The sequence below is a fragment of the Melanaphis sacchari genome, unplaced genomic scaffold, assembly GCF_002803265.2.
Source record: "Melanaphis sacchari strain LSU unplaced genomic scaffold, SCAv2.0 Contig43_pilon_pilon, whole genome shotgun sequence".
In the NCBI taxonomy this organism is placed as follows: domain Eukaryota; kingdom Metazoa; phylum Arthropoda; class Insecta; order Hemiptera; family Aphididae; genus Melanaphis; species Melanaphis sacchari.
In genome coordinates this window covers 3231738-3242780 of record NW_020271284.1, presented here as the reverse complement: position 1 = coordinate 3242780, position 11043 = coordinate 3231738, and positions in this window count along the sequence as shown.

Sequence of the window (11043 nt, the reverse complement as noted above, 5' to 3'; positions counted from 1 at the left end):
TCAACGGAGGCTGATGAAAGAAATTAGAGCGCGTCCAAGGAAACCAGCTGTTGCTTGTTGTTTCTTGGTATTTTTGATTTTACGTCATTTTATCGGGAAAAGATAGTCGTATGAAATTTAAAAATAAACCTTCATGTAGCGGGAATGTGGTTGTGTTTTATATCCGTAAAAGAAAAATATGTATTAAACATTTCGATTTTCTCTTATAGGGCCGGAAATACATATTTTTGACCGCTTTGAGTTTAAAGCGGAAGGAATGTCTTACACGAATTTCAAAACTAGATTGGAATTTTTGCGTAAATAACGTTACTCTTATACTAAAAAAAAAAAAAGAAAAAAAATAATTTTACTAGACTTATCGTTGGGGTCTATTGACACACGTTGTTGGCCGATTTCTCGTATTATTCGTTATACGCCATTTCACGGGAGAAGGATTGTCTGACGAATTTTAAAACTAAGGTCGACAGTTTACGGAAATACTACTTCCGTTATATTCGTAAAAGAAAATGTCGAAAATCTTGATTTTTACTAGAATAGAGTCGGAAGTAAATATTTTTGACCGGTTCGGATAATTTTGATTCGGCCGAGAAAGGAGTGCAGTCACGTGAATTTCAAAACGAGGCTGACCTTTTAAATTTACGTTTATCAGCCGGTCAAAACGGGCGTGTTGCAATGTATAATTTAATATGATGTACCTTCGTATAGGAAGATAGATCTTCGTCACGAAGATCACGCTGTAAGGTTCGACAAGCAAAAATATTATATTATTATTATTGTAACGTTCGATCTATAATATATAATATATATATATATATATTTTAATAACAGCGATAATGAATAAATTTACACTTTACAAGTCATAACATAACAATACTTAGTCATCGGTCGATATATATTATATTTTCATTATTATTTATCGATGTGATCAGTACGGTCTGTACTGGTAATAGGAAGGCGGCTGCTTGTAAGCGGATTTGTACAGCGGGGCGGCCGGGTAAGCGGCGTGCTCGTCATAAGCGGCCGCGCGCCTGTAGTACCCGTTGTGACGGTAGTCCGGCGCCGCACCATAACCGTACGCCGACACGGGGCTACCCGAAGTCGTCTGCAGCAATGCAGTGGTGATGATCACTACGACCAGTGACCGCAGCTGCTAAAAATGCACAGAGCGATAAGTGATTTAAGGTCTTAAGGTTACGGTCTCGGTATTGGTTTCTTTTTTTTTTTTTTTTTTTTTTTCAAAATACAAAATCTACATTACGATCAGTATAATACGTATAGCTTTGGTAAAAATTAAACGTTTGATTTTCGCCCTTTTTTTAAAGTTTGGTCAATAAAAATGCATTTTGTCATATACGTAATATGAATGCAACTGTCGTTGGCAGTTTTCAAGTTTTCAATACTTTAAAATGAATCCCATATACCGTAAACGGCGTAAACAGTTAAATCGCATACATTTTACGTCAAGTTTACATAATATTGTCTATGATCATTGAGAGAACAGTTTACCTCTCTGGCTCTCTTCTTTTTTATATGACTAGAATATAAGAGCAATAATACCTATTGATAATAAATAAATTTATAATTTTTAATTACCGTGGTCAAAACTGGAAGTACACAACTATTTAAATATTACAGTGCTAGACGTATAGTATATATACATAGGCTACTAATCAATATTTTTCAAGGGCCATTAAAGTTCTAAGTATATATTTTTAACATATGATAGGTATTATTTTAAAATTGGATGTAATGAGAATATTATTAATTACAATAATAACATAGGTATATTATGTTATTAATTCTTTGTCTGCGAGTCGTATACGGCGCGCGTGCCGCTATTTTGTGACTCTTGCAGGGTATAGGTACATTATAAATATATATTATAGTCTAAACCTGCAATATGCCTCACGCTGAATCGTGAAATACCTAGGCGATTTTACATAACAATAGTTAAATAGTGACACGCAACTCAAAAAAACATGATTTTTCAGAATAATTTTGATATTTAAAACTATAACGTTAGTTATTTATAAATTGTTTGTTTTTCTAGAGGTAACACATTTTTCTATGTGTATGAATACTTGCAGTTTTATTGGAAGTGTTAAATACAAGAATAATATTATCTTACACGATTACAAGATAATAACATACATATTATTTTAAAATACCTCTACATAATTTCTATGGGAACTCAATAATCCCGTATTTTCAGATGTGTTTAACTATTCTTATGGATAGGCTAATTAAAATAATTATACATATAAATGATATAATAGTAACACAGAGTATACATTTTATGTGCAAACATTTGAAAAAACGATAGGTTTGGGTGTTGGTTGGCGCACCTTCGGAGGAGCCCTTGTAGTGTTTTAGCGAGTTCATTGATATTTTTTTATAAAGAAAAATCGAACGTAACAAGCTGTTACTAATAGTTATTTTTTGTTTAATATAGACTAATTTCTACAAAAATATTATTTTTAAATAAAAAACTTTATTCTTTTTAATGTATAATAAATATTATTAAAACGAATTATACTTTTTGAGTGATTATAGTATATTATGTTAGTTATTGAAAGTTAGGCGCATGTATTATAATGCATTAATGCTAATGTAATTTGAATAAACAAATGGCAAATCTTAGAGTTTCATAATGAAAGTATGTTTTAATCATTGAAATTAACACAAAAATCATTGAAAGAAACATTTGATAAACTGATCTAGTTTTGGAGTTAAAAATATTACGTATACCTTAATATTATAAACATATTTATGATAAAATAGGTATTATTATTATTGTGTGGTTAACCAACTACTAAACGACGTTTTATTAACAATTTCCGCATAAAGCCTGCGATTAAAATATTATAAGATAATACCTATAGTATTACCTGTATTGAACTACGTCATGATAATATATCGTAAAAAACGATTGAAACAAAAATTAAATAATTGTATAGCAAACCCTGTATACATATATCTAAATGTGTGCATGAATATGTATTTAATAATTTAGAACAAACGAATTAATATTATATGGCGTAGTCTAAATAAATGTTAACCGTATCGTAAGCTTACCGTGTATGATGACATTGCAGTAGATTTCGAACTTAGTAAATGGCTTAACGCGCAGAACTTTTGTGAACTAACCGCGTGCGAATGACGATTTAGAAGGATAACGATATTTTGTGGGTAGCAGGTTTAAAAAAAAGTGGTTGTATTGTAGACGCGAGTAAAAAAACTGAAAGCGAACGGTTATTGGCGCGTATTTTATACCTAATGCGCATACAGAAGGTATACGGGCGGCTGGCATAAGACGAAGGAAAGGAGGAGGTAAAAATACGAAGGACTGCACGCGAGTGTGCGGTAGGCATCTACTCGTAGCCTCGGGCATTATCCCGGCCCCGAGAAAATATATTTATATGCACGTGAGTGACACTGTAGTGGCTACATAAGTATGATAATAATAATTGGATTCCGTGGTACGGTTTGCGTTGACTGCCGTAGCCGCATTTTTCTCTTTAAACGAAACTCGAAGTCAAACGTCGTCGGGTGCGCGTGAGAATGGCCCTCGTTACTGTTGTATTGCTAGACAATAATATAATGATAGATCGTCGGTTTCACAAGTCGTACGTTGTACATCTGGACAATGGCCGATGCCCTTTACAGCTTCGTAATGAGGGTATATCTACCTTCGCACATACAGGGTGAATTACCGACCATGCTCACTCAAACTTTTATGTGATAATTTAATGATAGATTCATTAAAATTCTGATTTTTGGGAACACAAACTCTTGATTTTCAACCGAAACATTCCTAATTTTTAAACAGTAAATTATTTAATAACTATAAAATAACTTGCAACTATATGTTTATAATAAAAAAAAAACAAGTATTAATAAATCACCAAATTTTTGTTTTTTGTAATATATTAACAGAAAACAAAAAGTACAGTAAAATCAGCTTATCTCGGTAATGAGCAGTAATAATAACTTTTGTATACTTCGGTATACTACGATAAGCATACAAAGTGATTCATCGAGCATGCTCACCTCTAACGGATCTAACTTATTCTTCATTAATACAGTTATTAAAATTCTGGTTTTTAAAATTTTGAAATAAACTTGAAATCATATTTTAAAATTCTCAAGATTATCTAAGAACTGTTCTGTAGCGTTATAGACTTAATAAAATATAAAATTGATGCAATCTCAGGTCTAATATATTTATCATACTTGTGTCGTGGAATAAACTATAAATATTAATGTGATATTATAAATAACAATAATTTTAAAATTAAAATAGTCCCAGTAATCTTTCGAACCCATTATCATGGACCTAATATCGTTAATACTCAAACTTATAGAACTCAAAAACTATTAGATAAACCACATTTCCTGTATATATAAGATTAAAATGTATTTAATATGAATTTCTGTGAACTATATATACAGTAGATGTCGCTTATAAGACTCATTGATGTAAAGTTCGATCGTTTATTTGACTCAAAATCGTTAAGAACTATTCCAGACCAAATATATAAAAAAAATCAGTTTTAAAACTCATCACTTCTATTACAAGACTCAAACTTCATATAATAAAGAAGGAAATGTAAACATTTCTGATAACATTTTGAAATAAATTAGTTTTAAAAAGTTATTTTTGTTGTAAATGTTGTATGGTTTTAATTCATATGTTATTTTAATATACAATATATTTCAAGAATGGTTAAAAGTAATTAAAAACAAACTGAAATCACAATTTATTTTAATAAATATGATAAATTGTATTCATGCAAGTTTAAAATATTAAATATTATCTGATTTCATTTGTAATCATTAAAAATAACAATGATAGTTTAAAATATATATAATAATTTATGTAAGCTAATATACATATACATATGTATATGTATTATATTTATTTAAAAATTATTATGCAAAATACCTAATAGTAAAAGTAAAATAGTAAAATAAAGTTAATTACTATTTTAAATGTTTGTTTGTTTTTTCTCAATTCGCCTATGAGATTCATTCGGTTATAAGACTCACTTAGTGTTGGTCTCAAACTGAGTCTTATAAGAGACGTCCATTGTACATAATATATTATATATAATGTTTTATATGCTCGAAAGTAGATACACGGTACTTAATAAATTAATCTCGTGACTCGTATATTATTGAATCGAATAAGAACGAAATAACTCACGTGTAATGCCTTTCGCAAGCTGCAGGACTGTTAGAATGACTTTCGTTGTAAGATAATCAAATATCTATATAAAAATAATAAATAAACAACAAACAATAAATAATGAGTAAAATTGTTTTCAAGCGTAATGTAATAATCAGTAGTAGGTAGGTAGTAGGTTTTTGGATTTTTTTTATAATCTAGACCGTCAAAAAATATTTTTAGTAACGAAATTACGTAACAAAAAACCGTAGATAATAACTACAACACACTGCAGCAACTGAAATCGTTATAATTTATCATTTTTATATAGTATAGCATATTATAGTTCCTATTTGTATAGGTACATATATAGGTAGTGTATTTATTTATATAGGTTAGTGTTATAAATATAATGTATTATTATTTGATAGTTACCACCGTTTATAATAACATTAACAATATTTTTTTCTAATCGTTTATCAAAAAATCTTCTAATGCATACCTCTACAAATAGATATATATGAAATATGTTACTATAATATCGTATGTCAAGTATTATAACACTATTAAGTGTCGGAATTATATTGTGAAATATACAAAAAATATGTGATAGTGAAAAGTTTACTATTTCTGTGAACGACTTAGAATTATGTAACAATCACTTAGCTATATCTAAATAGAGGATCACAAAAAATGACAAAATACGTTGTAATATCTACACGAAATCAAGTGACGTAAATATAAAAAGTAGAAACTAGTCACAGCCAATCTGGACGTAAACATCAGTGGAACAGAGAAACAAAAGCTGAAAGAATAAAGTATAGAAGTATAATGGATACAGTTTTGAATACAAAGGACTTATCTTGCAAAAATCTACTTTTTCTGTTTATGCGTATCTGCGCGAAGTGCCAAAAACGTGACAACGTTTACATGCATTACGTTGTTCGATATAACTGTGTATGCATTAACAACTAAAAAATACACTGCTATCCACTATTATCCAATTACAAATTGGTACTGTCATAATATATATAAAGTTTATTTGGTATTTTTCTTTAAGACTAACAGTTAAATGAGTTTAGCAAACAGGTTTTTGGCTTTTTAATACAAATATCATAAGGATGTGATCGTATTGGTATTTAAGCTATTTGTTTAGAAAACCTGTATAAGTTTTTGTTTATTTTGCCTAGAGCCTCACGAGAGGTAGTGACGTCCTTGCAGTTAAACACTGTGATATGAACGGACCGTGGAGCAAGATTTAAATTACTATTATTTGATTTTAATTCCCGAATAATTTGTAAGCACTTTTCCGGCGAAGACCAGAGAGAAACCTTCGGTCTTAACATTACTGCTACAGCTACTATTATTGTGCAAGTCTGCAATGACAGTTATTATCACTCACGTAGGTACATTTGTACATTTAGTTTGCAGCCACCATCGACATAGACCTGAAATCCGTATAGATACATACACAGATAAATATACATTATACAGTAAATTATCTCACATAGGTAATAGTAGAAATATCTAATACCTAAAATGTTTATATATAATATATTATCTGTAACAAGACGTAATGAGTCGCAACAGGTCGGGAACATTTCATGAGATACACCGCCCTGGAAATGGCATGAAGAAAATATCATAATGTAGGTACTTACATTATAACACCTGTGCATATATTGCCCAACTTCGTTCAACTTGACCCCGTGACTTCCTGTGAATTATTTACATCGGCCGCAGAGCTCGTGATTCATTAGCGATATATTGTGGTTTTTCTGAAATAATTGAGCTGCTGAGCGTGTAGTCATCACCATTAAAACGTGAACACGAAATAAATTCACACATTATTATTATTACTCTAGTTTTTGCTTTTTTAACCATCAAGTGATAGAATAAAATACACATTTAACGCTACTTACTATTACTCATATAGTCATTAGGTATATTGGTTATTATTTAATTATTCCAAAATTTAAAATCATACTTAACTCCGGCTAAGATGTTTTTATCGTTTTAAAAATTACGGGAAAAGAAAACGATCAGAATGTATACAAAATCTAGACTGCTGACTGCTATTGATTCAATAATTTCTCCAAATAATTTTTTTTAAAACCATGTATTATGCGCATTTATGACACGCAACTTTATTATTATTATTTTTTTTTAAATGCGAATTTTTAATACTATATTCGGATTAGTTGAATTGTTTCAAGTCATTTTGATACATCGACATGTATTTTAAACCTTAATTGATTTAATAAGAGCCAAGTAAAGTAAATACATGTAATGAAACAATAATATTGTTTAATATAAATAACATAAACTTGTGCGTATCTTAAATACTTCCAATTAAATATACTTGAACTATGAACATAATTTGTATTCCATCACAAATCCATTTCACAAATTCAAATATTATACAATTTACACGTTGCAAATTACAAGCTGGTAAATGATAATGGCCAACGGAATCATTCAATAGGTAGCCAGAGTATTAGATACGTACCTATACAGAATTCAGATAAGGATTGTTAGCGAATAAAAACGTTAGGGAATTATGTGCACATAATGACATATGTGTAACTTGTAAACGAATACTTATATAATATGCTACATATTACTTAATACAAAATAATCCTAATGTAAGTGTACCTAATATAAAAGTGCATGAGTTAGTTAGGTTTCATAAAAATGGTATCAAGTAGATACTAGACATTACAAGTAACATTTTAACTCAACCTGTTAAAATATAGAGCTATACTATAATATAATATTATTAAATTAGGAAACGGCTATTAAAGATAATACGAATAGTATAATGCTATCAAAATATAATTATGAAGTACAACATTTGCTACATAGGTATGCATAAATTATTAAAATATTTCTAGTCGCAATAAATTAGAATAATGTGTAGATGTTTACAATAAAATCAGTTTCTAAAATTTATTATTTTATTTATAAACAATAAAGACACATCTACAAAAATTGAGATTTTTAAGATATTATTCATGAAAATTTACAGAATACATTATAACAACGATATATATTTTCGATGAAGTATTTATTTTTATAATTTAATCGTACATCCGTCTTAAACCTTAATTAATTACTTAATCATAGCAAACGATTTAAGTAAAACGATTTGTAATCATGACTTATTACTATTGAATAAGGTAATTATAGTACATTTATATATAAATGTACCATATTATTATTATTATATAAAGCATCTACGTTCTACACGTTTTTAGTTTGATTATACTTTTCGTTGGTTAATTTTAGTACTTAAAAAGTTATAAACAGTAGCGTAACAGTTTAAATAACAATGAGGAAGGGGGAATAAAAAATTATACTATTGCCCCCTCTCAAAATTACGCCACTGATAGTAAATAATTATTTATTTTAAATCTCTATAAAGATAAGTGAAAGACACGCGTTCGACAACTGGAGATTTGATATTTCGAATAATAAAAAATCTCAAGTTCAATTTTATGTGTCATTTCTATTATACTGTTTCTTAAGTGTTTTCTAAATGGAATGATTACATATCATATTATTATGATACTGTGTCTTTATTTTATTTTAGTTTAGCCTAAATAATATTTACTTATCTTATTCCCCAAACTCGATCCAAAAAATACCTACCTACCATAGTTTTCTTATATATGGTATTTGTTAATATTATTTATTTTCAATTAATAAGTACTTAAAAATAAATTTCAATGTTGTTGAATTTTTACTCCATCAATTGATAACCTAAACGCAGAAAATCCGCTTACATAGTATATTGTTTAACCTAATAACTTAATTTATATTAATGCATGAAACTATTACAATTATTATATAATAAGATTTAGATTCTGAAAAAAAAAAAAAATCAAAGTTGTAAAAACTTAATATTTTGTTATAATTACAAATATTCCTGAATATCTTTAGATTAGTTAAATATTATAATTATAAATAGCACAATATAAAATATGAATTATTTCTTATAGCTAATAAAATTTAAATTTATCTATCGTAACAAATTTTCAGAAATGTTTTTTTGAACTTTTAGCTATTTGTCATAAATGTTGAAAAAGTTTAAATTATAGTTTATAATTTTATACGGCAGTGATAAAAAGTCAATGTTCTTTAGGTAATAGCATTGATTATAGAATATTCTATCTATAGCCAATGGTAGTAGATACCTCAGATTGTAATTTATAGTTCAAACGCTTGAATTGTAATAAATTAAGTATAAAATAATTGATTTTTTTTTTTTTTTTACAAATTGAAAACAAAATATACTATTGATAGCGAGCCAAAACTATTGACTCTTTCAAAGATATTAGGTTATTGGAGTACTGCTATCTTTCTGACATAGTTTTTGTGGATAACGCTTACGTTAGTCTTAACTCTTTATGGTATCTATTTACGTACGTACATATTAAAGTATTAAGCACGTTCGATCATCTGATATCGTCATAAAACAATATCAGTACTATGATCGAGACAGGTTATGCATCATCTATATTTTATTTGACTTAAAAAGTTAAAAGTGTCAACAAGTGAAAATATTAAAAACACCTACTGTATCATATCTACTTATCTATTAACAATTGTTTGACTTAGGTAAGCATTGTTTAATGAATTAGTATTATAAGCTAGTATTTTAATTTATTTTGCATAATATAAATGCTTTTTAAGACAAAAAAAATTCTGATTTATTGTTCTTTAAAAGTTAAATGCTAAATATAAGTATTATTTTAAATAAATGTTGTTCTACTGTAATTTTATAAAGAACTATAATTTAATAAGAAAATGTTTATTTTTTTAAAGATCCATATTTTTAAAAATTTGTCATTGCACTTACGAAATGGATTGGATTTCAGATGAGTTTATTTAATACAAAATTTCATGGAGTTCATCTACTATAAAATTATTTTTGCACGAAAAACTAAATTGAATTATTATTTAATCACGTGGTAACGTGTGATAATACATTATCACGAAAATCATAAAGAAAAAATATTGAAGTATAGTTTATTCATCAAATAAGTGGTCTATCGCACTCTAATAATTTTAAAGATAATAGCCAATAAGATTAAAGTAAGTTTAAGCAATATTCTAATTGTTTATCATTTATGCATTAATAGATGTAAATCCTTAAATACTATCAATAATGTCAAAAATCTTATATTACTAACTTTACAATAAGCAAAATACTTAGATATGAGTCGATGTGTATGTCATTAGAATGGGCTAGGTTAGGTGTACGTTAAAAAAAAAACAATAGACCATTAGATAGAAAAAAAAAAAAATGTTAAAAACGGATGTTGTAAAATTAATTCTGTATAATATGATACGTTGAAAATAACCTATGTACTTTTATGATTTTTATTTTGAATTTAAATTTTGAAATATTTAATCAAGTGTTTTTAACAGTAGGTATTGAAATATTACCGTTAATTTAAAAAAATATTACTTCCATATAGAAATCACTTTTACTTCGAAATTTGTCAGCAAAATGTACTTCCTATTTATAAAAGTTTATTATCCACATAACGTAAAATAATAAAAATATAAATTTGAAAAAATCAAAATAATATTATACTCATAGTCAATGATTCGAAAAACAAACACAATATTCAACTCTGGCGCTAATAACAACAAATAAGTATACTTTGTAACATACCGCATTATCTGTATGCTAACGATACACTCTTATTATTTGGTGCTTATATACGTAGTTGTTATACGTGTAGATAGATAAAACGCCGAAAATAAGTACCATCCTATTAAAATGAGTAGGCGTATTGACGGTCAACATCAATCATTTGTATACAGCTAAATACTTACACGGTGATTGTTTGTTTGTTTTGTATATA